This window comes from Haliotis rubra, unplaced genomic scaffold (genome assembly GCF_003918875.1).
Source record: "Haliotis rubra isolate DU_JTF1 unplaced genomic scaffold, ASM391887v1 Scf7, whole genome shotgun sequence".
Lineage (NCBI taxonomy): Eukaryota > Metazoa > Mollusca > Gastropoda > Lepetellida > Haliotidae > Haliotis > Haliotis rubra.
The window spans coordinates 3,152,765-3,176,983 of NW_025767412.1; positions in this window are offsets into that span (position 1 = coordinate 3,152,765).

Consider the following 24,219-nt stretch of genomic DNA (forward strand, 5'->3'; position numbering starts at 1 on the left):
CAATGTTAGCACTGTCAGGAGTTATTAAGAGATCAATTAAATCAAATGGTTTCTGAAAAATATCAGATACACAAAGTTCCCATCAAAGCATACAATTCTCACAAAGTCCACACAGTGTCTGCAAAATGTTTCCCAGTATCAAAAGTAATTCCGTGTGTTTTTATAGTCACTTCCGCAAGTCCTCACAGGGATGTGATGCTCTTTAATCCCTCCTCTTCATGACCAGCCTGTAACGACTTCTGAAAAGCCTCTGAGAAAGTCAAGTTGTCCACCGTGTCATGGATGTCGGCAGCTGGGAGATTGGTCTGCTCATGACGAGTCCAGCTTTGTTCGTGGGCAGAGACCTTCTGGCTGGCTCTGCTTTGTGTTGAGAGCAGTATAGGTGGCCTGGCATTAGCAGCGAATTACACCTTTGTTCCTATTGGATGAGATAGCCCTTAATGCTGAAGGAGATTGACAGCGACCGGAGCCCGACACTGCCGATGAAGCCAAATAGTGGGTTTGGAGTCTGCCAAGTGACAAATATTTCTAATTGGACCATTTGTCATAATCTTGAGGGAGGAGTATTTGAGTCTCACTAACACGAAAGAGAACAGGGTGGCAAGATGTGAGATTATAAAATTAGATTGTAGCAGGTGTCATCAGCTCACTAACTAACCTTTATAGGGGGTACCCTGTATTAAGTCTAGCGGAGCACCAATCAGTGTTTGTACTGGAGGCATTAGAGGGCATTTGGCAAACAACTGTGGCAAGAGGGCCCTAACTCGAGATGCTTTCATTCACTTAATGATAGTTTACATTGCTGATAACTGACAACGGTGCGGCGTATGATTACACCTGATAAAGGGACCATCTGGGGCCTGCAGTCGCAGGACTTGCTTGGAACCACTGCAAATGTGCACTATACATTGATTTTCAATCACATGGCAAACTTGTACAGCAACTGCAGATTTCTCAAACTTTTTGTAGTGGTCAGCTTTATCAGGAATAAGTTGTAGATCTTTTTTGTAGAGCAGAATGATGAATGTGAATCTGGTTTAACATTCGTGTTGTCCTCTATCATTCCACTTCACTCTCCGTTACCTGTAATTACAAAAGACAGTCACCTGTAATTGAAAAACATATTCAGTTTCCCGCAGTTCGAAAACATGTTCAATGATACTACAAGTCAAATACAGACCTATGGTAAGTAGAAAAAAACATGTTCTTATGAGTTTGAGAAAACTGTCTTTGACAAATGCTGAATTATTTAATGTAAAAATATTTGTAGCACTGGAGTTAGTCAGTGCTGTCATCTCCCAGTCAATAAACATTTATGCAATGAATGCTCCAACTTGTACAAGAATACCTCTCCCATTTCCCAAAATGAAAGAGACATAAGATATTCTCTCACAAGAAGCTCACTAATTCTGTATTAGAAATAATAATGTAAATATTCCTTGAAACTCCTTGCTGTAATGTAATAATAAAAAAATGTGTTTTGATGAAATGAAAATATTTAAATTGTCATTCTAATTAAGCAAATCAGGAGCCTTCATTTCTACTGTCATACATACAGAGTGGTTAGATGGGCAGTCCAGGAAAAATTTCCTGGTAATAACAGGCACTGAAAGTTACAACTGGGTAGGCTGGGTATTATATTTCATGGGGCGGTCGGGTAGACTAGTGGTTAAAGCGTTCACTCATCACGCTGTGATCTGGGTTCGATTCCCCACATGTGTACAATGTGTGAAGCCCATTTCTGGTGTGCCCCTCTGTGATATTGCTGGAATATTGCTAAAAGTTTCATAAAACTAAAGTCACTCACTCACTATTACATTTCATGCCATCATACCTCAGTGGCTGTGATGTTGGGAGACGGTGGGGTAGTTACATGGTTAAAGTGTTGTCTCGTCATGCTGAAAAGCCAGGTTCGATTCTACACATGGGTACAGTGTGTGAAACCTATTTCTGGTGTCCCCAGCCGTGATATTGCTGGAATGTTGCTAAAAGCGGCGTAAAACCATACTCACTCACGTGATGTTGGTAATGATATGAATTATTTGTTTATTTACATGTGAATTGCTTATTTTAAAGTCACCTTCATATGACTGGAATATTGCAATGCTAAAGAACAAACACCAGGCTGAGTAGGCAGCCTTTGTCATGAAAATCATCAAACTCCTTTGACTAGCTACAGATTGTGTGGATGGAATTACAAAACCAGTTGTTAAGGATATTATTATTTTATCAAAGGATATTTATATGTATTTAGAATTGTTAAAGATACAATTTTCTTTCTGTTGTTTTTACAAATTTGTCGTGTCATTTGAAACTAGTTGTGTCAGTACATGTAAATAGTTTGTAGGATCAGCAGTCAACTGTATCCCACTGAAGTGAGCTTTTCTTTATTCACAGTGTGCAGCTGGAAGTGTTCCAGTGTAACATATGTGACTTCAAAATCGTCCTGATATTATAAAGTAAATAATAGAGTTTAATAAATTGTGTGGATGGGTTTCCATTTCGCCTCTGTACTGTGGTGATGTCATGTCCCTTTTCGTAAAACCCGTGAAGGTCCGGGTTAGAATATTGGCCTTCAGTAACCCATGCTTGTCCTAAGAGGCAACTAACAGGATCGGGTGGTCAGACTCGCTGACTTGGTTGACACATGTCATGGGTTCCCAATTGCGCAGATCGATGCTCATGCTGTTGATCACTGGATTGTCTGGTCCAGACTCGATTATTTACAGTCTGCCTCCATATAGATGGTATATTGCTGAGTGCGGCGTAAAACTCAACTCACTCACTCACTCCTCCTTCTCGTAAAAGTATGAATTGTGTTTCAACTTAGTTATTGCAGGTGAAGAAATAAGTGTAAATTATTGTTCTTTTATAATAAAAATACCATAGCAACATTTTTATATTTTGTGTGGTCCCCTTCTTAATATGATCTATAGTGATATTGAATTAATGTATTTAAAGGAATTAAACAGTCTTGTACAGAAAATGCATGTATTATAAATTTGTATATTATTTTTTAAATTTTGTAAACTAATTTGATATTATTTATCACAGTTGAATCAACATCTTGATATATTCGTCTCATTGTGTCACAAAGAAAACCTGGCACTTGTTGGGGAAGAACAAATCACAATGGTCATTGTTGGACGAGTCATTAGGAAAACAGAATATTCCCAATTTCACTTCCACAGACAGGTTCATGTTTATGTATAAGGATTAAAACTTCAAAATGGATTTATGTGTTAAGTTACAGCAGGTATTACTAAAGGTCAGTATATTTTAAATTACGATTATGCCGTTGTTTAACCTGCAGGGTTGCGCGGACGCCCAGTACTCCATCCCACCCAACATCGACTACTACAGGAATTTACATGAGCTAAAGCACTTATTTCCCAATCCATCACTAGCCGCCTAATATCAGCTCAGTTACATCCACACACACTGGGAGATCTTGTCCGAGCGGAGGGTAAAATTAATCTTTACAACACCCTTAAAGTGGCTGAAGTGAATAAATGTTTCCGAATCTTTTTATCCAATAAAAATGATTCATTGTGTGTGCATCAATCTTTATCCAATCATGTCGATTTGAAGCAGTAACGTGTGTGTTAAGTTTATAAATTGATCCGGCACATCAGTTAGAATGCTACTTCAAAAGCGTAAAAGAATATATTCTTTGACAACTTGATAGCAGTAGAAAACTGATGAAAAACTGATGATTAACACAATAATGAACACTCAGAGTGCCACCTGTGCTCTGGATATTGCAAGGTCACTTTGTAGAAGGTCAGTCTGCTTTTGCATTAGAAGGGTGCCAACAAACGCCATGCATTCTCTGATAGTTGCAGGGGAAACAGCAGCCGTGACTATCCTGAGTAGCTACTGTTGTGCATGAAAAGTAGCTGAAGTTATGAATAGCTACTGTCACAAATAGTTTCTGAAATGAGTAGCCAAGGTCATGAGTACTTTATTGAGTAGCTGAAGTCATGAGAAGAGTGGCCGTGATCACAAGTATTTTCTGAATGAGGACCTAAGGTCACAAGTATTTTCTGAATGAGGAGCTAAGGTCATAAGTATTTTCTGAATGAGGAGCTAAGGTCATAAGTAGTTTTGAAATGAGGAGCTAAGGTCACAAGTATTTTCTGAATGAGGAGTTAAGGTCAGAAGTAGTTTTGAAATAAAGAGCTAAGGTCACAAGTATTTTCTGAATGAGGAGCTAAGGTCATAAGTAGTTTTGAAATGAGGAGCTAAGGTCACAAGTGATTTCTGAATGAGGACCTAAGGTCACAAGTATTTTCTGAATGAGGACCTAAGGTCACAAGTATTTTCTGAATGAGGAGCTAAGGTCACAAGTAGTTTTGAAATGAGGAGCTAAGGTCACAAGTATTTTCTGAATGAGGAAAGTCATAAGGTCTAAGATCACAAGTATTTTCTGAATGAGGACCTAAGGTCACAAGTATTTTCTGAATGAGGAGCTAAGGTCATAAGTATTTTCTGAATGAGGAGCTAAGGTCACAAGTATTTTCTGAATGAGGAGCTAAGGTCACAAGTATTTTCTGAATGAGGAGCTAAGGTCACAGGTAGTTTTGAAATGAAGAGCTAAGGTCTCAAGTATTTTCTGAATGAGGAGTTAAGGTCAGAAGTAGTTTGGGAATGAGGAGCTAAGATCACACATATTTTCCGAATGAGGACCTTAGGTCATAAGTAGTTTTGAAATGAGGAGCTAAGGTTACAAGTATTTTCTGAATGAGGAGCTAAGGTCACAAGTATTTTCTGAATGAAAGGCTGAGGTCATGTCAAGTATTTTCTGAATGAAGAGCTAAAGTCATAAGTAGTTTTGAAATGAGGAGCTAAGATCACAAGTATTTTCTGAATGAGGACCTTTTCTGAATGAGGTCATAAGTATTTTCTGAATGAGGAGTATTTTCATAAGTATTTTCTGAATGAGGACCTAAGGTCATAAGTATTTTCTGAATGAGGAGCTCATAAGTGTTCATCAGTATTTTCTGAATGAGGAGCTAAGGTCACAGGTATTTTCTGAATGAGGAGCTAAGGTCACAAGTATTTTCTGAATGAGGAGCTAAGGTCACAGGTAGTTTTGAAATGAAGAGCTAAGGTCACAAGTATTTTCTGAATGAGGAGTTAAGGTCATAAGTAGTTTGGGAATGAGGAGCTAAGATCACACATATTTTCTGAATGAGGAGCTAAAGGTCATAAGTAGTTTTAAATGAGGAGCTAAGGTCACAAGTATTTTCTGAATGAGGACCTAAGGTCACAAGTATTTTCTGAATGAGGAGCTAAGGTCACAAGTATTTTCTGAATGAGGAGCTAAGGTCACAAGTATTTTCTGAATGAGGAGCTAAGGTCACAAGTAGTTTTGAAATGAAGAGCTAAGGTCACAAGTATTTTCTGAATGAGGAGCTAAGGTCATAAGTATTTTCTGAATGAGGAGCTAAGGTCACAAGTATTTTCTGAATGAGGAGTTAAGGTCAATGAAGTATTTTTTCTGAATGAGGAGGTCTAAAGTATTTTCAATGAGGAGTATTTTTTCTGAATGAGGAGCTAAGGTCATAAGTATTTTTCTGAATGAGGAGCTAAGGTCACAAGTATTTTCTGAATGAGGAGCTAAGGTCACAAGTATTTTCTGAATGAGGAGCTAAGGTCACAAGTATTTTCTGAATGAGGAGCTAAGGTCACAAGTATTTTCTGAATGAGGAGCTAAGGTCATAAGTATTTTCTGAATGAGGAGCTAAGGTCATAAGTATTTTCTGAATGAGGAGCTAAGGTCATAAGTATTTTCTGAATGAGGAGCTAAGGTCATAAGTATTTTCTGAATGAGGAGCTTTTTCTGAAGGTCACAAGTATTTTCTGAATGAGGAGCTAAGGTCATAAGTATTTTCTGAATGAGGAGCTAAGGTCACAAGTATTTTCTGAATGAGGACCTAAGGTCACAAGTATTTTCTGAATGAGGAGCTAAGGTCACAAGTATTTTCTGAATGAGGAGCTAAGGTCACAAGTATTTTCTGAATGAGGAGCTAAGGTCATAAATGAGGAGCTAAGGTATATTTTTCTGAATGAGGAGCTAAGGTCACAAGTATTTTCTGAATGAGGAGCTAAGGTCACAAGTATTTTCTGAATGAGGAGCTAAGGTCACAAGTATTTTCTGAATGAGGACCTAAGGTCACAAGTATTTTCTGAATGAGGAGCTAAGGTCACAAGTATTTTCTGAATGAGGAGCTAAGGTCACAAGTATTTTCTGAATGAGGAGCTAAGGTCACAAGTATTTTCTGAATGAGGACCTAAGGTCATAAGTATTTTCTGAATGAGGACCTAAGGTCACAAGTATTTTCTGAATTAAGGTCACAAGTATTTTTCTGAATGAGGACCTAAGGTCACAAGTATTTTTCTGAATGAGGAGCTAAGGTCATAAGTATTTTCTGAATGAGGAGCTAAGGAATGAGGAGCTCTGAATGAGGAGCTAAGGTCATAAGTATTTTCTGAATGAGGAGCTAAGGTCATAAGTATTTTCTGAATGAGGAGCTAAGGTCACGAGTATTTTCTGAATGAGGACCTAAGGTCATAAGTATTTTCTGAATGAGGAGTTAAGGTCAGAAGTATTTTCTGAATGAGGAGCTAAGGTCACAGGTAGTTTTGAAATGAAGAGCTAAGGTCTCAAGTATTTTCTGAATGAGGAGTTAAGGTCAGAAGTAGTTTTGGAATGAGGAAGCTAAGATCACACATATTTTCCGAATGAGGAGCTAAGGTCACAAGTATTTTCTGAATGAGGAGTTAAGGTCATAAGTATTTTCTGAATGAGGAGCTAAGGTCACAAGTATTTTCTGAATGAGGACCTAAGGTCATAAGTATTTTCTGAATGAGGAGCTAAGGTTACAAGTATTTTCTGAATGAGGAGCTAAGGTCACAAGTATTTTCTGAATGAGGAGCTAAGGTCACAAGTATTTTCTGAATGAAGAGCTAAGGTCATAAATAGTTTTTGAATGAGAAGTTCTGTAAATGAGTAGCTTGGGCCACATGTAATGTTGGAAGTAACCATTTTGGGTTGAAAGTAGTTTGTGAATTGATTAGCGACGGCAACAATTAATGTGTGAAATGATTAGCTAGGGCCAGAAAATAAGTAGCCAAGGTCATGGGTGATGGATAGAGCTGACAGACATCCTGGTTGTGTTAGGACAGCTAGCACACGTGGTTGGGTGCCCACAGGTAATGTTATAGCTATCTGACATGGATATTTAACAAGTCACAGAAAACTTACAAAAGTTTTTATATTCCTACACAGAACTTGAGCTATGACACATGTTGTAAGATGATGTTGACATGCAAAGCCAACCTCCCGTTTAAAAAATGTGTCAAGTGCTATATTCCTCTGATAAGTGCCCGCAAGTCAAGTCAAAGAAATATGTTATTTAAGATCTAATCCATAGAAATAAATGTCCAAGCCTTTCACAGCAGTCTGTATCGATTATCAGAAATATCAAGTTCATGAAAAAGTTGTATCTTTTGATTGGTTTTCGGTGAAAATGTGTTGTCTATCTGATCAATGGTGAAGTTTCCATGGACAGATCTATATTGCAGCATGGTTGTGCCAGGCTCCCACTGGAATCACTGTCACGCACACACGAACAAGAACGCAGTATATGTTAGGATGTGATATTGAAATATTGCTTTGTCAATCATTTGTTAATTGGCTGATAGTGGTCGTGTTACGGGGATATGCACCCCCAAATTTGTCATTTCAAACGTTATCTGTAAGTGGTGAACAGGATAGAGCATCTGCCTGGAGAACTGAAGGTCGGTACTCAGTTGATTCTACTTGTTGTTACCCTGACTTTGGGACTTGTTCAATGTCCCAAATACATTAAGATGTTGTTACCCGGACTTTGGGACATGTTTAATGCCCCAAAGACATCAAAATATGCTACTTGTTGATACCCTGACTTTGGGACTTGTTTAATGTCTCAAATACATTAAAATATGCTACATGTTGTGACCCTGACTTTGGGACTTGTTTAATGTCTCAAATACATTAAAATATGCTACTTGTTCATACCCTGCCTTTAGGACTTGTTTAATGTCACAAAGTCATCAAAATATGCTACTTGTTGATACCCTGACTTTGGGACATGTTTAATGTCCCAAATACATTAAGATATGCTACTTGTTGTTACTACCCTGCCTTCAGGACTTGTTTAATGTCCCAAAGTCATCAAAATATGCTACTTGTTGATACCCTGCCTTCAGGACTTGTTTAATGTCCCAAATACATTAAGATATGCTACTTGTTGTTACCCTGCCTTCAGGACTTGTTTAATGTCCCAAAGACATCAAAATATGCTACTTGTTGATACCCTGACTTTGGGACTTGTTTAATGTCCCAAATACATTAAGATATGCTACTTGTTGTTACCCTGCCTTTGGGACTTGTTTAATGTCCCAAAGACATCAAAATATGCTACTTGTTGATACCCTGACTTTGGGACATGTTTAATGTCCCAAATACATTAAAATATGCTACTTGTTGTTACCCTGCCTTTAGGACTTGTTTAATGTCCCAAAGTCATCAAAATATGCTACTTGTTGATACCCTGACTTTGGGACTTGTTTAATGTCCCAAATACATTAAAATATGCTACTTGTTGATACCCTGACTTTGGGACTTGTTTAATGTCCCAAATACATTAAAATATGCTACTTGTTGTTACCCTGCCTTTGGGACTTGTTCAATGTCCCAAAGTCATCAAAATATGCTACTTGTTGATACCCTGCCTTCAGGACTTGTTTAATGTCCCAAAGTCATCAAAATATGCTACTTGTTGATACCCTGCCTTCAGGACTTGTTTAATGTCCCAAAGTCATCAAAATATGCTACTTGTTGATACCCTGACTTTGGGACATGTTTAATGTCCCAAAGTCATCAAAATATGCTACTTGTTGTTACCCTGACTTTGGGACTTGTTTAATGTCCCAAAGTCATCAAAATATACTTGCTACTTGTTTAAGATACCCTTTGTTTTAGGACTTGTTTAATGTCAAAACAAAGTCATCAAAATATGCTACTTGTTGATACCCTGACTTTGGAACATGTTTAATGTCCCAAAGTCATCAAAATATGCTACTTGTTGTTACCCTGACTTTGGGACTTGTTTAAAGTCCCAAAGTCATCAAAATATGCTACTGTATTAATTTTAATAAACTTGAATCTGAAGTTAAACCCAATTTCACCGCAACTTAGATAACTGAGAGGGCGGTGGGGTAGCCTAGTGGTTAAAGCATTCACTCGTCTTGCTGAGGATCCGGGTTTCATTTCCCACATGGGTACAACGTGTAGCGCAATATCACGGCGGGGAGACACCAGATATGGGCTTCACACATTGTACCCATGTGGGGAATCAAACCGGCTGTTTGGCATGACGAGCGATTGCTTCAACCACAAGGCTACTCCACCTCCCCAAACTGACTGTAGGTATACAGGGAACTGTCTATGGATATATTTCAGAGTGCAGCTGTCTCCATGGTGTGTGTGATGATGGACCTCAGGGAACAGGAACCTGCAAGAGCAACTCCTGTTTTGTGGGGTTTGTGGGTGACAACTGTGACCGCCACCTCACCAAATGTGGCCCCTACAACCAGCTGTGTCACGCCTACTCCCAGTGCTACCAAGAAGGAGACACCTTCAGGTGAGTACTCCCAGTGCTACCAAGAAGGAGACACCTTCAGGTGAGTACATCCAGCTGTGCCATGCCTATTCCCAGTGCTATCAAGAGGGAGACACCTTCAGGTGAGTACATCCAGCTGTGCCATGCCTACTCCCAGTGCTACCAAGAGGGAGACACCTTCAGGTGAGTACATCCAGCTGTGCCATGCCTACTCCCAGTGCTACCAAGGGGAGACACCTTCAGGTGAGTACATCCAGCTGTGCCATGCCTACTCCCTACCAAGAGGGAGACACCTTCAGGTGAGTACATCCAGCTGTGTTCAGGTGAGTACATCCAGCTGTGCCATGCCTATTCTCCCAAGTGCTACCTTCCAAGAGGTGTGTCATGACACCTTCAGGTGAGTACACCTTCAGGTGAGTACATCCAGCTGTGTCATGCCTTCTCCCAGTGCTTCCAAGAGGGAGACACCTTCAGGTGAGTACATCCAGCTGTGTCATGCCTACTCCCAGTGCTTCCAAGAGGGAGACACCTTCAGGTGAGTACAACCAGGTGTGTCATGCCTACTCCCAGTGCTACCAAGAGGGAGACACCTTCAGGTGAGTACATCCAGGTGTGTCATGCCTACTCCCAGTGCTACCAAGAGGGAGACACCTTCAGGTGAGTTCAACCAGGTGTGTTATGCCTACTCCCAGTGCTACCAAGAGGGAAACACATTCAGGTGAGTTCAACCAGGTGTGTCATGCCTACTCCCAGTGCTACCAAGACGGAGACACCTTCAGGTGAGTACAACCAGGTTTGTCATGTCTACTCCCAGTGCTACCAAGACGGAGACACCTTCAGGTGTGCACAACCGGGTGTGTCATGCCTACTCCCAGTGCTTCCAAGAGGGAGACACCTTCAGGTGAGTTCAACCAGCTGTGTCATGCCTACTCCCAGTGCTACCAAGAGGGAGACACCTTCAGGTGAGTACAACCATGTGTGTCATGCCTACTCCCAGTGCTACCAAGAGGGAGAAACCTTCAGGTGAGTTCAACCTTGTGTGTCATGCCTACTCCCAGTGCTACCAAGAGGGAGACACCTTCAGGTGAGTACAACCAGGTGTGTAATGCCTACTCCCAGTGCTACCAAGACGGAGACACCTTCAGGTGAGTACAACCAGGTGTGTCATGCCTACTCCCAGTGCTTCCAAGAGGGAGACACCTTCAGGTGAATACATCCAGGTGTGTGATGGCTACTCCCAGTGCTACCAAGACTGAGACACCTTCAGGTGAGTTCAACCAGGTGTGTCATGCCTACTCCCAGTGCTACTGAGACTGAGACACACTCACTGAGGAGTAGAAGTATCTTTTGTTGAAAATGTAGATAGCTGACTTAATGATTGCTTTGCAGCATGTCTAAACAAATACATCCTCATGATATGGTTGGAATTGTACAATCAACTCTTCTTTTAGCATAGATTTCTTATGGACTTGGAAAGGGATTTGTCCCTTTTGAATATTTGGTCAAGATTTTTGAATGTTAAGAAAATAAACCACAGATGAACGCTGACAACATATTGTTAAATTGATTATACAAAACGATTTTCTCCATAATTCCGACTAAGTTGTGTAACCAAACAATTCATGAATAACAAACAACTTACCGAGAGCAATTCGACCAGCATTTACAGAATCCTTTCATTGGTGAAAATGAGTTCTGTTTGTCTTCAGATATTTTCACCTGTTTAAGATCAATCTGTATCAATTTGCACCTGCCTGTTGTACACACCTTGACTGAGAGTGGTCCTTTTGATAATACAGTAGGGTTGGGTAATCCTTAAGGACATAACCAGTGAGGGAGTGGTCTGGAGGTGTAAACATGTTTACTGCAAACACATGTAATGGATTCATAGACGCATGACAGGCGGCACAACAATCTGTAGGCCATAATATAGTAATCCTTAGTTTTTCACCACAAGAGTCTACATTCCACCACAGTCCCGGTGGTGATGCTATCCGCCATTTTGTACATAGAAATTTGCATGAATATTGAATATTGAATGTATTGTTTAATTACCTCATAATAATTTGTCATTTATGGAAATATGTCAGTTGATTAGGTGCCGCTTACTAGCAGTTAAAAAGTATTGGTGTGTTTTCTTTGAATCTTTATGAGGTATTATATTCATGGATAAGGCCAGACCAATTTTATTTCTTATTTTTCCGGAATTTTGTCCTCAGAAAACCTAAAGGCAGGAGGGAAAAAAATAAAAATCACCAGAGTAATATTCCTTTTGCATACTTAAAAAAATATCACAAAATATTTTCTATTATTGATTGACTAAAGTAAAATACTGTTTAGGCCAGACCAATTTTATTTCTTGTTTTACGGATCCACCGGTCATATTTTAAAAAAAAAAAAAAAAAAAAAAAAAAATTAATTTTCCCCTCTACAATAATAAAATCCTTATGTTTTTATTGGCAAAAATGTAAACTTACAAAAAAAATTGTTTTGATTGTTTTTTGCCCCATATACACTTCATAACTTGACAAAAATACAAAATTGTCTGAATATTATTCAAACCCAACCAGACGAAAATAGTGCAGTATGAATATTCCAGAAATGTCAAATAAGTATATTTTGAACATTTCGTTGTATATTGTTTGGCTGTAAATTTTTGTTTGGCTTAGATATTAACCTGAAATGAACTCTGATAGCATATTTGTTCTTATTTGGCTTTGTTTCGCATTTATATCTTATCTAGTGATAAAAATGGAAAAGAAATATTCAGTTGTATTTCATTAGAAATAATTTTAAGCAAATTATTGTTTTACCTATTTTCTGTAAATTTTCATTTGACATTAACCTCAAATCAACCCTGATAACATTTATATTTTTATTTGTTTTTGCTCTTCTATTTTATCTTCACATATTGATAAAAGTCAGTGAACAAAATTGACACAAAATATTTCAGTGATCATAAATATAAAAATTCAGGCCAGAGAATACCCAGCCTCAGTTATCAGACAGTACAAATTACACTGGCCCAAAAAGGCAAATAGCAGTGAAAAGGTCAAGTCTAGTGTTTACCTGAAATACTTGGGAATATGATAAAGTCAAAATATTGATATTTTTTTGTATAATTTTAATCACTGATGCATCAAATTGGGAAATGATCTCCTCATGACTACTGTAAAACATGCTGAAAGCTAAGACCTCGACTGAATTGGTTTGTGGTGGTGTGGTGGTGGAATTGGGTTTAACGTTGTGCTTGAGAATATTTTGCTCATATGACGACGTGCATGCGTGTGTATGTGTATGTGCGGCTGTTTGTACTAGCCCAGACTGAAGCTGGTTTTATAGTGCTAGCCCACTGAGATACCATGCCGCAGTGAAGCATGAATACCCCACTCAGACACATTATACTGACTCCGAGCCGACCAGTCCTTGTTGTACCCATTAATGCCCAGCGCCAGGCAGGGACCAACAAGTACCATATTTTAACATCTTTTGGTATGACGCGGTCGGGGATCGAACCCGCGACCTGTCGCACTCCGGGCAGACGCTCTAACCACTACACCACGGAGGCGGTCGCCAGGGCTTGTAAAGTAAACATTTGTATATGAAGGTGAGAAGTTATGGATGTCAACTTTCTCCTCAAAATAGACGTCCATAAATGCTCACTTTTATGTGTATCTGAACTTCTAAATGCCGTTCAAAGACAATTGTATATACTTTTAATATATTAACTGATGTTCACTGATTTTACAGACCTTTATACACTCTTCCTTTAAGTGGCATTAAGGAAATTACGTTTCCATGAAGTTGTTTGTGTCATGGCACCAACATCGGTATCAACATGTAGCACTATAAGAGACCGGTCCATGTCTCCCTGTGAAGTCGGTACACCTGACGTGTATGTTTTGAGCTCCAATATTGTTATTCTGGCTGTTTGGGGATGTTTGTTGGAGTACACGATGAATCAATGGAGATTATTGGTAAGCAACATTGTAGCATCAGCACCTGCGTCATGGAATGGAAGCCAGGCTGCTGGCACTGTGTGACTAGCATCGTGCTTGTAGGAAACTGAGTCACTGGTGGTCCAGTGGTGTAAGCCAGTGTTATGTACTGTGCAGGTTTCAGCCCTCGGGTTTCAGCTAATTATCAACACCTGCAACACTCTGAACCTTCCTTATACCTTAAACATACACACTGTGATGACATATATACTGTTATCACACATTCAGCATAAGTGCTGTGATATGACACATAACATACACACTGTGATGACATATATACTGTTATCACACATTCAGCATAAGTGCTGTGATATGACATATATATTGTACCAACACATTAAGCATACACGCTGTGATGACATATATACTGTTATCACACATTCAGCATAAGTGCTGTGATATGACACATATATTGTACCAACACATTAAGCATACACGCTGTGATGACATATATACTGTTATCACACATTCAGCATAAGTGCTGTGATATGACACATATATTGTATCAACACATTAAGCATACACACTGTGATGACATATATACTGTTATCACACATTCAGCATAAGTGCTGTGATATGACACATATATTGAACCAACACATTAAGCATACACGCTGTGATGACATATATACTGTTATCACACATTCAGCATAAGTGCTGTGATATGACACATATATTGTACCAACACATTAAGCATACACGCTGTGATGACATATATACTGTTATCACACATTCAGCATAAGTGCTGTGATATGACACATATATTGTATCAACACATTAAACAGTGATGACATACACACTGTGATGACATATATACTGTTATCACACATTCAGCATAAGTGCTGTGATATGACACATATATTGTACCAACACATTAAACATACACACTGTGATGACATATATACTGTTATCACATTCATTCAACATAAGTGCTGTGATATGACACATATATTGTACCAACATATATACTGTTATCACACATTAATATAGTGCATACATCAACACATGTACACATATATTGTATCAACACATTAAAAGTGATGACATATATACTGTTATCACACATTCAGCATAAGTGCTGTGATATGACACATATATTGTATCAACACATTAAGCATACACGCTGTGATGACATATATACTGTTATCACACATTCAGCATAAGTGCTGTGATATGACACATATATTGTACCAACACATTAAACATACACACTGTGATGACATATATACTGTTATCACACATTCAGCATAAGTGCTGTGATATGACACATATATTGTACCAACACATTAAGCATACACACTGTGATGACATATATACCGTATATGACCGACTATAAGTCGGAAATTTGATACCAGAAAATGTAGGTAAAAAATCAGACCCGACTTATACTTGAGTTCATTAATCTATGGGATTTATTTGACGTATCGTGCTAGGTTATGACCTGTGACAAAAATGCTTCATGCATATATTTTCGCATTAAACATCGTGTCCGAGCGTGAAGATTGAGGCGGCGATACCGATTCGTACGGGGAAAGGGGCCGACTTATACTTGAGTTACATGGTTTGGGCAAGAATTTAGAGGGTTGAGATAGGGGCCCGACTTATAGTCGGTCATATACAGTACTGTTCTCACACATTCAGCATATCACATATGTTGCTTTAATCTCAACCAGCTGTTGTTTAGGAGATGCATATAGCATGTAAACATATAACTTGAATAAGTTGATTAGATATTTCAAGATTGTTTTGACATTATACCATTAAAAGATCTGAAAACATTATCCAAATTTAAGTTGCCCTTCAAGTCCACTTGGACTCCCCAGCACCAGGGTCTTCTACATGCACCACAAACCTGCTTAAAATTGAAGAAATGAGTGTATCACTTTCAGAGAGGACAAGTATCCATGTGATGATGATTCGGAGACTGCGTACTTTGCGCACTTTGCACACAGGACTAAAATATCATTCTAAAGATGGACTTCTGTAATGAAAAGGTCCCTAACTATACACCAAATCACATTTTTCCAGGGATAAAGAACTTTTTAAATGTGTGCCTCTATTTTGTTCGAGGGTTAAGGTGCTATTTGAGGTCTGTCTCTTTGTTAAAGGATTAAGGTGACATAAATGTGGCATCTTTGTTCTAGGATTAAGGTGACATAAATGTGGCATCTTTGTTAAAGGATTGAGGTGACATAAATGTGGCATCTTTGTTCCAGGTTGTAAGACCCTAATCAAGCGTGGCATCTTTCTTCAAGGATTAAATCACTATTCAGTAGTGGTCTCTGTTCAAGGATTACATTGACATATAAATGTGGCATTATTGTTCAAGGATTAAAAAGTGCTCATCAAGTGAGGCATCTTTCTTCAAGGATTAAATCACTATTCAATTGTGGCCTCTTTGTTCAAGGATTAAATCACTATTCAAGTGTGGCATCTTTCTTCAAGGATTAAATCACTATTCAATTGTGGCCTCTTTGTTCAAGGATTAAGGTGCTATTTCAGCCTCTGTATTCAAGTATCAATGGAATGTTTAAGTGTAACCTCCTTGCTTTAGAGTCTTTGCAGGGCATTTAGTAGTGATACACATAAAGACAAGAGTTTGTTTATGGATGACAACTTCTTTATTGTGAAGGGTCACGACGTTATGAAGTATGTTCTTACTCCTTCATCAGGTGAATGAAACAATTAGGAACAAACAGCTATATATGTACCTGTTGAAACAACTAAGTGATTCCTAATTGTTTCATTCACCTGATGAAGGAGTAAGAAGATACTTCGAAACGTCGTGACCCTTCACAATAAAGAAGTTGTCATCCATAAACAAACTCTTGTCTCCTTGCTTTAGGCATCAAGTACAACATATCTGTAGCCCCTTGTACTACTCAAAACTGGTGTTTATGTGGTTGAGTTCTAGTACTACATATAGGCAAAGTTGTTAGTTTAGGCCCTACTCTCTAATTTTAAGCGGTCTCTTAGCATATATTAATATTAATGCATTTTCAAGGGTAGTGTCTGCCAACTGAAACATAAATATCTTCAGGGTATGAAGTCAACACTGGGTGAGAAATATGCATTATTTGAGAAAGAGCATGTTAAATCCCCAAATCATCATCAAGTCAAAACAGCTTGTTCCCTACCATAGGATTGAAGCACAATACCGGTAGTTCCTGTGATGACTGTCATGGGAGCTTACAAATCTTACAAATCTTACAAAAGCCGAGTGAGTTTAGTTTTACAACACACTCAGCAATATTCCAGCTATATAGTGGCGGTCTTTAAATAATCGAGTGATCAACAGCATGAGTATCGCTCTGCACAATTGGGAAACAATGACATGTGTCAACCATGTCAGCGAGCCGGACCACCTGATCACGTTAGTCGCCTCTTACGACAAGCATGGGTTGCTGAAGGTTCATTCTAACCTGGACATTCACGGGTCTGCATACTAAGACCAAACGCGACGATATCAGAGACTGAGTGGGAGAGAACACAATAAGAGAACATCAATGAATGTAAAAGTTTTACGTTATTGATTATACTAACAAGGTGATTGCTAATCTTAATGGCATTTCCTCTTGCAATTTTTTAAATCACGTAATGAAAATCTGTTGTGTGGGTTTAGCAGTCACATTAAGATATATGTTACATTTTATCATTGCTCACATGCACTTTCAGCGATCCCATAAACATTACCATCCGTCATTACTTCCATGATTGATTAGTGCAAAGATTGACAAAAAATAGTCTACAACCAGTATTGTATCACATAAAAATCTTTTGTTATTTTTGCCGCTTTTTTTATTCATGATATGGTTGAAATACTGCCAATGTGACTTGAAATCTTAATTCACTCATTGAGTATTGCTGCTTTTTTAAGAAAAGGTATTAGGCCAGAACAATTTTATTTCTTGTTTTACAGATTTTTGTCCTCAGAAAACCTAAAGGCAGGATGGAAAAAAAATAAAATCACCAGTCAAAGTAATGTTCCTTCTAAATACTCAAAGTATTTGATTTTTTGCAAGTTATGAAGTGTATATGGGGCAAAAAAACAATCTAAAGTTTACATTTTTGGCCAAAAAAATCATTAGGATTATATTTTTTGAGTGGGGAAAATTCATTTTTATTGTTTTTCTTATTCTTGAAAAAATATGACAGGTGGATCCGTAAAACAAGAAATAAAATTGGTCTGGCCTTATAAGGAAAAATACGTTACGGTTTATTGTATTTAGTATTGCTGTTTAACAGGTGACCATATGATAATTACCAGTGAGTGATTAGGTTAAAGACTTGATGTCTGTGTGTAAAAGAAGCACCCCGACCAACATAGTTGTGTTTAATAGATGTGTATTCTACACAAGAAAATACAGACTGTCATTTTTTAGAATAAGTACTGTGACTCCTCAAGAATACTTGCAATTTGTGAAAAATTTGATTGGGGTCCGAGTAAATAAGTATGGTTTTACATAGCTTTTAGCAATATTCCTACAATATCATGGCAGGGGACACCAGAAATGGACTTCACGCATTGCACCAATTTGAGGATTTGAACACAGGCCTTCATCAAAACGAGTGGGTGCTTTAACCTTTAGCCTACCCCACTAACTGAGCAAGAAGTTAATTTTCAAGAGGTGGGCTGGCATTTTAATTTGATCTTTTCTTTAAATGTTTTGGAACTCAATTATTTTTTCAAACTTGGACATGTGCTTAATTACGTATTTTCTGAATACATATAGATAATAGACAGTATTCTTTAAGACCCTTGTCTGCTTTTCCAACCATGCAAGACATGTTTATTCATTTATTACAGAAAGGTAGATTTTCCTTCAAAAACCTGTTTATTGTGTTAATGTCGTTATGGTGTATGTCGGGAACACCTCGCATGCATGACTTTGCTGACAAACAAAACACTTACAGGAAGCAATATCCACTCCAACCGAGAAAATATTTACAGCAAAAAACGCAGACATTACATTAAGAATGGATTGACGTAAATCGTCTCCTTCACAAGCTTTAACTCTGGTGTGCAGTGGTCAGCTGGTAGCCTGAACAAACAGAAGTCTTATGCGTTTCCCAACCAGTTCTAGCTGTCACCGAATTCCCCGAGATGTGATTATGAGGATGTGACGGAGATCACACAAAATATCACTGTAACTGAATACCACCATATATACGTCTTAATCTGCATTCATTTCTGCAAGTCAGGCAGCTTTGACGTATTGCCACACACGGTCTTGTGATACTGTCCGGCAGTATCGAGGAGCAGGCAAGCAGTGTTGATGGGCATAAGCTATGAGGATTATAAACCTCCAGAGCTGTGCTTCTGTCAGTGCAAAGGCACTGCTTTCTTGCCATGATTCACCTTCTCTTTTTTAAATTTAATAAAGTGTTTGATGTACAGAACTTTGGGAAGAAGTTGTAATTGGTTATTTTCATGCTTTTTTTTTATTTAAGGATAAATTATCTTGTTTTCAAATGTTTTATCAGATTAAATAGGTATTTTAACAAGTTCTATATCAATATAGAAAATGAAGGTCATGAACGAAAATTGATGGTAGGCTCTGTTGTTTGGAATGTTTTTCTGTTGTTAACTTAGCGCTCGCTCACTCACTCACTCACTCACCTCACTCACTCACTCATGCCCACACTCACTCACTCATGCCCACACTCACTCACTCCTCTCTCACACACTCACTCACTCACTCACTCATTCTTATATTTCTCATTAGCAATATCTGCTGAACAGAGTCCACAAATGTTCTTGAATCAGTATCAAATAGTGACGATGTCACGTGTTAGTGTGAAGAGAAGCATATCCTGCCTTACCTGGCTCCTGTCACAAACACATGCAAAGGCAGGCCTCATTGTTGACTGTTGATTGGCTGGCTACCAAGCATATTTCTGACAATATATCTGATAATATGTCCTCACAATACACATGGCATTTACTTTTTCTAATGAAAAAAATCTCAATTTTAATATTTACATAGTTTTTCTTATTTTTAGCTTCACATATAACTGCTAGAAAACTCTGTCTTTAGGTGGGAAAATATGAAATAAGAGTGACAGCTTATGGAAAAGAATTCAGAATATATTGTGACCAATGTTGGACTAGTTTCTCCCTTTGGTTTTTCTTTTTGTCTTAATGCATTCAAATTAATTTCACTTGGTGAGAAAAATTAAAAGGATTTTCAAATATTTTGGGTGTTTCATTATTTCAATGTGAGAATCTGTGAACCAGTGAACACAAACTGTGATGCCTGTGTATGTGTGGAAAGCCTTAATTATGTGTCAGATGCAGTCATTATTGCAACCATAGTTTTTGACAAATTATCCACAAGGCATTCTCTTTAAAACTCCAGCCAAACTGTATGCATTATGTTCCCATTTATTGCAAATTGTAAATACAAGTGTATAAAAATGTCATATACATGGAAATATTTGGCGCCTTTTGGGTATTTGTTATGCTCTTTCTGATACATACATTCATAATATTTTGCCATTTCTTCTTAATCCGAAGAAGTTAACATCCAAGGGTGATCTCATTTCATTGTGCAAGTATTCCCCTAATGACTGTCTGTCTCTAGCCTGTCTGCCAGACCCTAGCGATTCAATTGAAAAATGAGTCCAACTCAGGTCGAGATAGATTTGAAATTATGCGTTGTTTTGGGGTTATTTAGAATATTGTTTTCTTTTAGTAGATAAATATTTGTATGTTACTTTTCGCTTCTTGCGTAATGCCACATGAGGCAATATTCTAGCTATGTCATGGTGGTCAGTATATAATCAAGTTTATATTGGACTATATAGGGGGGTCGAGGGGTAGCAATTTTGAACAAATTCTCTTGCCTAAGGTGCAAAATGGGCGGATATGTCGGGTAAGGCCTGCCATTGTGGTCCTCACCAATACCTTATACAACCCATTTTCAATACAATTCATTTCTTCCAATGTGAAGTTTCTTTTTTTGTTCAGTATAAGATGCACAGGGACGCATGAGGGGGCCAGGGCTTCATACTCCATCATAGACAAAAAAAGGATTCAGAAGGAAACAAAACCATTTAATTTACACTCGTACCATTCCAAACGAAAAGTTCCTCATCAACAAGAAAACTAGTCTGTCTCACAGTCCCTGAAGGGGCGGTGGGGTAGCCTAGTGGTTAAAGCGTTTGCTTGTCACGCCGAAGGCCTGGGTTCGATTCCCTAAATGGGTGCATTGTGTGAAGCCCATTTCTGGTGTCCTCTGCCGTGATATTGCTGGAATATTGCTAAAAGCGGCGTAAAACTAAACTCACTCACAGTCCCTGATTTCCCTGAATCTCCCATCTCAATGGGGCTCCTTTTTAATTTAAATGTGTTTTTTTTACAATTAAAATCATATATATTCAGGGACTAAGCGTTAGTCTACAAGAAAACCTGAATGTGAGATGTATGTGCAGCACCAAAATCAATGTTGTCAATCAAAACACAACTATTCCAAACGCTGAAATATTTATGAAAAACCTCAAGTGAAAAAATCTAATGAAGTACAGTCAGGCGCTGTGTATTCGACGCCAAAGTTGTCCTCATTTTGTTTCACGTGGCTTTGCGAGCCAGGTAACTGTGGAAGTCAACACCTTTTTCTTGAATGTCCTGATTATTAGAATTTCATTGAATAACATCATTTTCTCAGTTGGACGGCATTTTCAATCCAGGCAATTAATGGTCACATTTCTTTCTCAATAATGCATATAATATTTTTGTTTAACAGTGTAAAAAAAATCTGCCAACCTAAAGATTAAATTAACATATTCTTTTATTACAGTTTACACTCACAGACTCATAACTTTTGTCAATCTGTTTGTCTTTTCAATATCCATAAGCATGTTTTTTAAAACAAAAACAAAATAAGCCGGGTAATAAGTGGTCTTGTTTGGTTTTGTCACATACACAAATAAAAGTTTTGATACTGCAGCCATAAAGAATATCACCCTCTCATAGCCATAGGTTCCATGTGTGGATAGGTTCCATGTGTGGAAGCCCACAGAGGGAGAGGGAGCGATTTTGATTTTATGCTGCATTTAGCAATATTCCAGCAATATCACTGTGGGGACACCAGAAATGGGCTTCATACATTGTACCCATGTGGGGAATCAAACCAGGGTCTTCAGCATGACGAGCAAAATGTCAATATCAAAATGCACATTGCGAAAATGATATATACAAGTAGATCCTTAGCCAATCAAGTTAAACGTCACATTTGTATTGTAATGGTTCTCAACCTCATTTGCACAATGCTATAAGCAGTTTTTATATAGCCATCTTAATGTGACTAGAGATCATAAATATCGCAAAACTTTTGCAGGCAGTCTTTTAACACCTTAGTAAATGACTCCATGATATTCATGTGCATTAAATACAGAACAAATTATGTTCACAATCAGCTGGCATTTGGATAGTGGGCCAGTAGCTATTTCAAACGCTGCACGTCACCCTTGGATGGCATGTCCCAGTAAACACACACCTACAGTCAGCATTACAAACTACTGGAGTATTACTTCTTTGATTGGCATTCTAGAAGTTGAGGAATGAGGACAATATTTTTTATGGATATACAACATTTTTATTCTGATGTTTCGACATACCCTAGTATAGTATATAATGCCACAGTCTAGTGTCTAATGCCCCCGTATAGAATGTAATATTGTGGTTTCAGATGCCTATGCAAGCCAGGGTATGAAGGAGATGGATTGAGCTGCCATGAGATCGACCCCTGCTCCAAGCCAGATCGAGGAGGGTGTCACTTACAGGTGAGAATCAACACTGTGCTACATTTGTAGTGCTGAGACTCTTAGAACTTCCATACTTTAACACTGTCTTTCAACAGTTGCAGTGCTAAAACTCTTATAGCTTCCATACTTTAACACTGTCTTTCAACAGTTGTAGTGCTGAGACTCTTATAACTTCCATACTTTAACACTGTCTTTCAACAGTTGTAGTGCTGAGACACTTATAACTTCCATACTTTAACACTGTCTTTCAACAGTTGTAGTGCTGAGACTCTTATAACTTCCATACTTTAACACTGTCTTTCAACAGTTGTAGTGCTGAGACACTTATAACTTCCATACTTTAACACTGTCTTTCAACAGTTGTAGTGCTGAGACTTCCACTTGTCTTCCATACATAGTGCTGCTGAGACTTTATAACTTCCATACTTTAACACTGTCTTTCAACAGTTGTAGTGCTGAGACACTTATAACTTCCATACTTTAACACTGTCTTTCAACAGTTGTAGTGCTGAGACACTTATAACTTCCATACTTTAACACTGTCTTTCAACAGTTGTAGTGAGACACTTATAACTTCCATACTTTACACTGTCTTATAGTGCTGAGACTTCCATACTTTAACACTGTCTTTCAACAGTTGTAGTGCTGAGACACTTATAACTTCCATACTTTAACACTGTCTTTCAACAGTTGTAGTGCTGAGACTCTTATAACTTCCATACTTTAACACTGTCTTTCAACAGTTGTAGTGCTGAGACACTTATAACTTCCATACTTTAACACTGTCTTTCAACAGTTGTAGTGCTGTCTTTCAACAGACACTGCTGAGACTATAACTTCCATACTTTAACACTGTCTTTCAACAGTTGTAGTGCTGAGACACTTATAACTTCCATACTTTAACACTGTCTTTCAACAGTTGTAGTGCTGAGACACTTATAACTTCCATACTTTAACACTGTCTTTCAACAGTTGTAGTGCTGAGACACTTATAGCTTCCATACTTTAACACTGTCTTTCAACTTCCATGCTTTAACACTGTCTTTCAACAGTTGTAGTGCTGAAGACACTTATAGCTTCCATACTTTAACACTGTCTTTCAACAGTTGTAGTGCTTCCACACTTATAACTTCCATGTCTTGTCTTTCAACAGTTGTAGTGCTGAGACACTTATAAGCTTCCATACTTTAACACTGTCTTTCAACAGTTGTAGTGCTGAGACACTTATAACTTCCATACTTTAACACTGTCTTTCAACAACAGTAGTGCTGAGACACTTATAACTTCCATAACACTTCTTTCAACACTGTCTTTTTTAACAACAGTTGTAGTGCTGAGACACACTTATAACTTCCATACTTTTAACACTGTCTTTCAACAGTTGTAGTGCTGAGACACTTATAGCTTCCATACTTTAACACTGTCTCTTCTTCCAACAGTTGTAGTGCTGAGACACTTATAACTTCCATACTTTAACACTGTCTTTCAACAGTTGTAGTGCTGAGACACTTATAGCTTCCATACTTTAACACTGTCTTTCAACAGTTGTAGTGCTGAGACACTTATAGCTTCCATACTTTAACACTGTCTTTCAACAGTTGTAGTGCTGAGACACTTATAACTTCCATACTTTAACACTGTCTTTCAACAGTTGTAGTGCTGAGACACTTATAACTTCCATACTTTAACACTGTCTTTCAACAGTTGTAGTGCTGAGACACTTATAACTTCCATACTTTAACACTGTCTTTCAACAGTTGTAGTGCTGAGACACTTATAGCTTC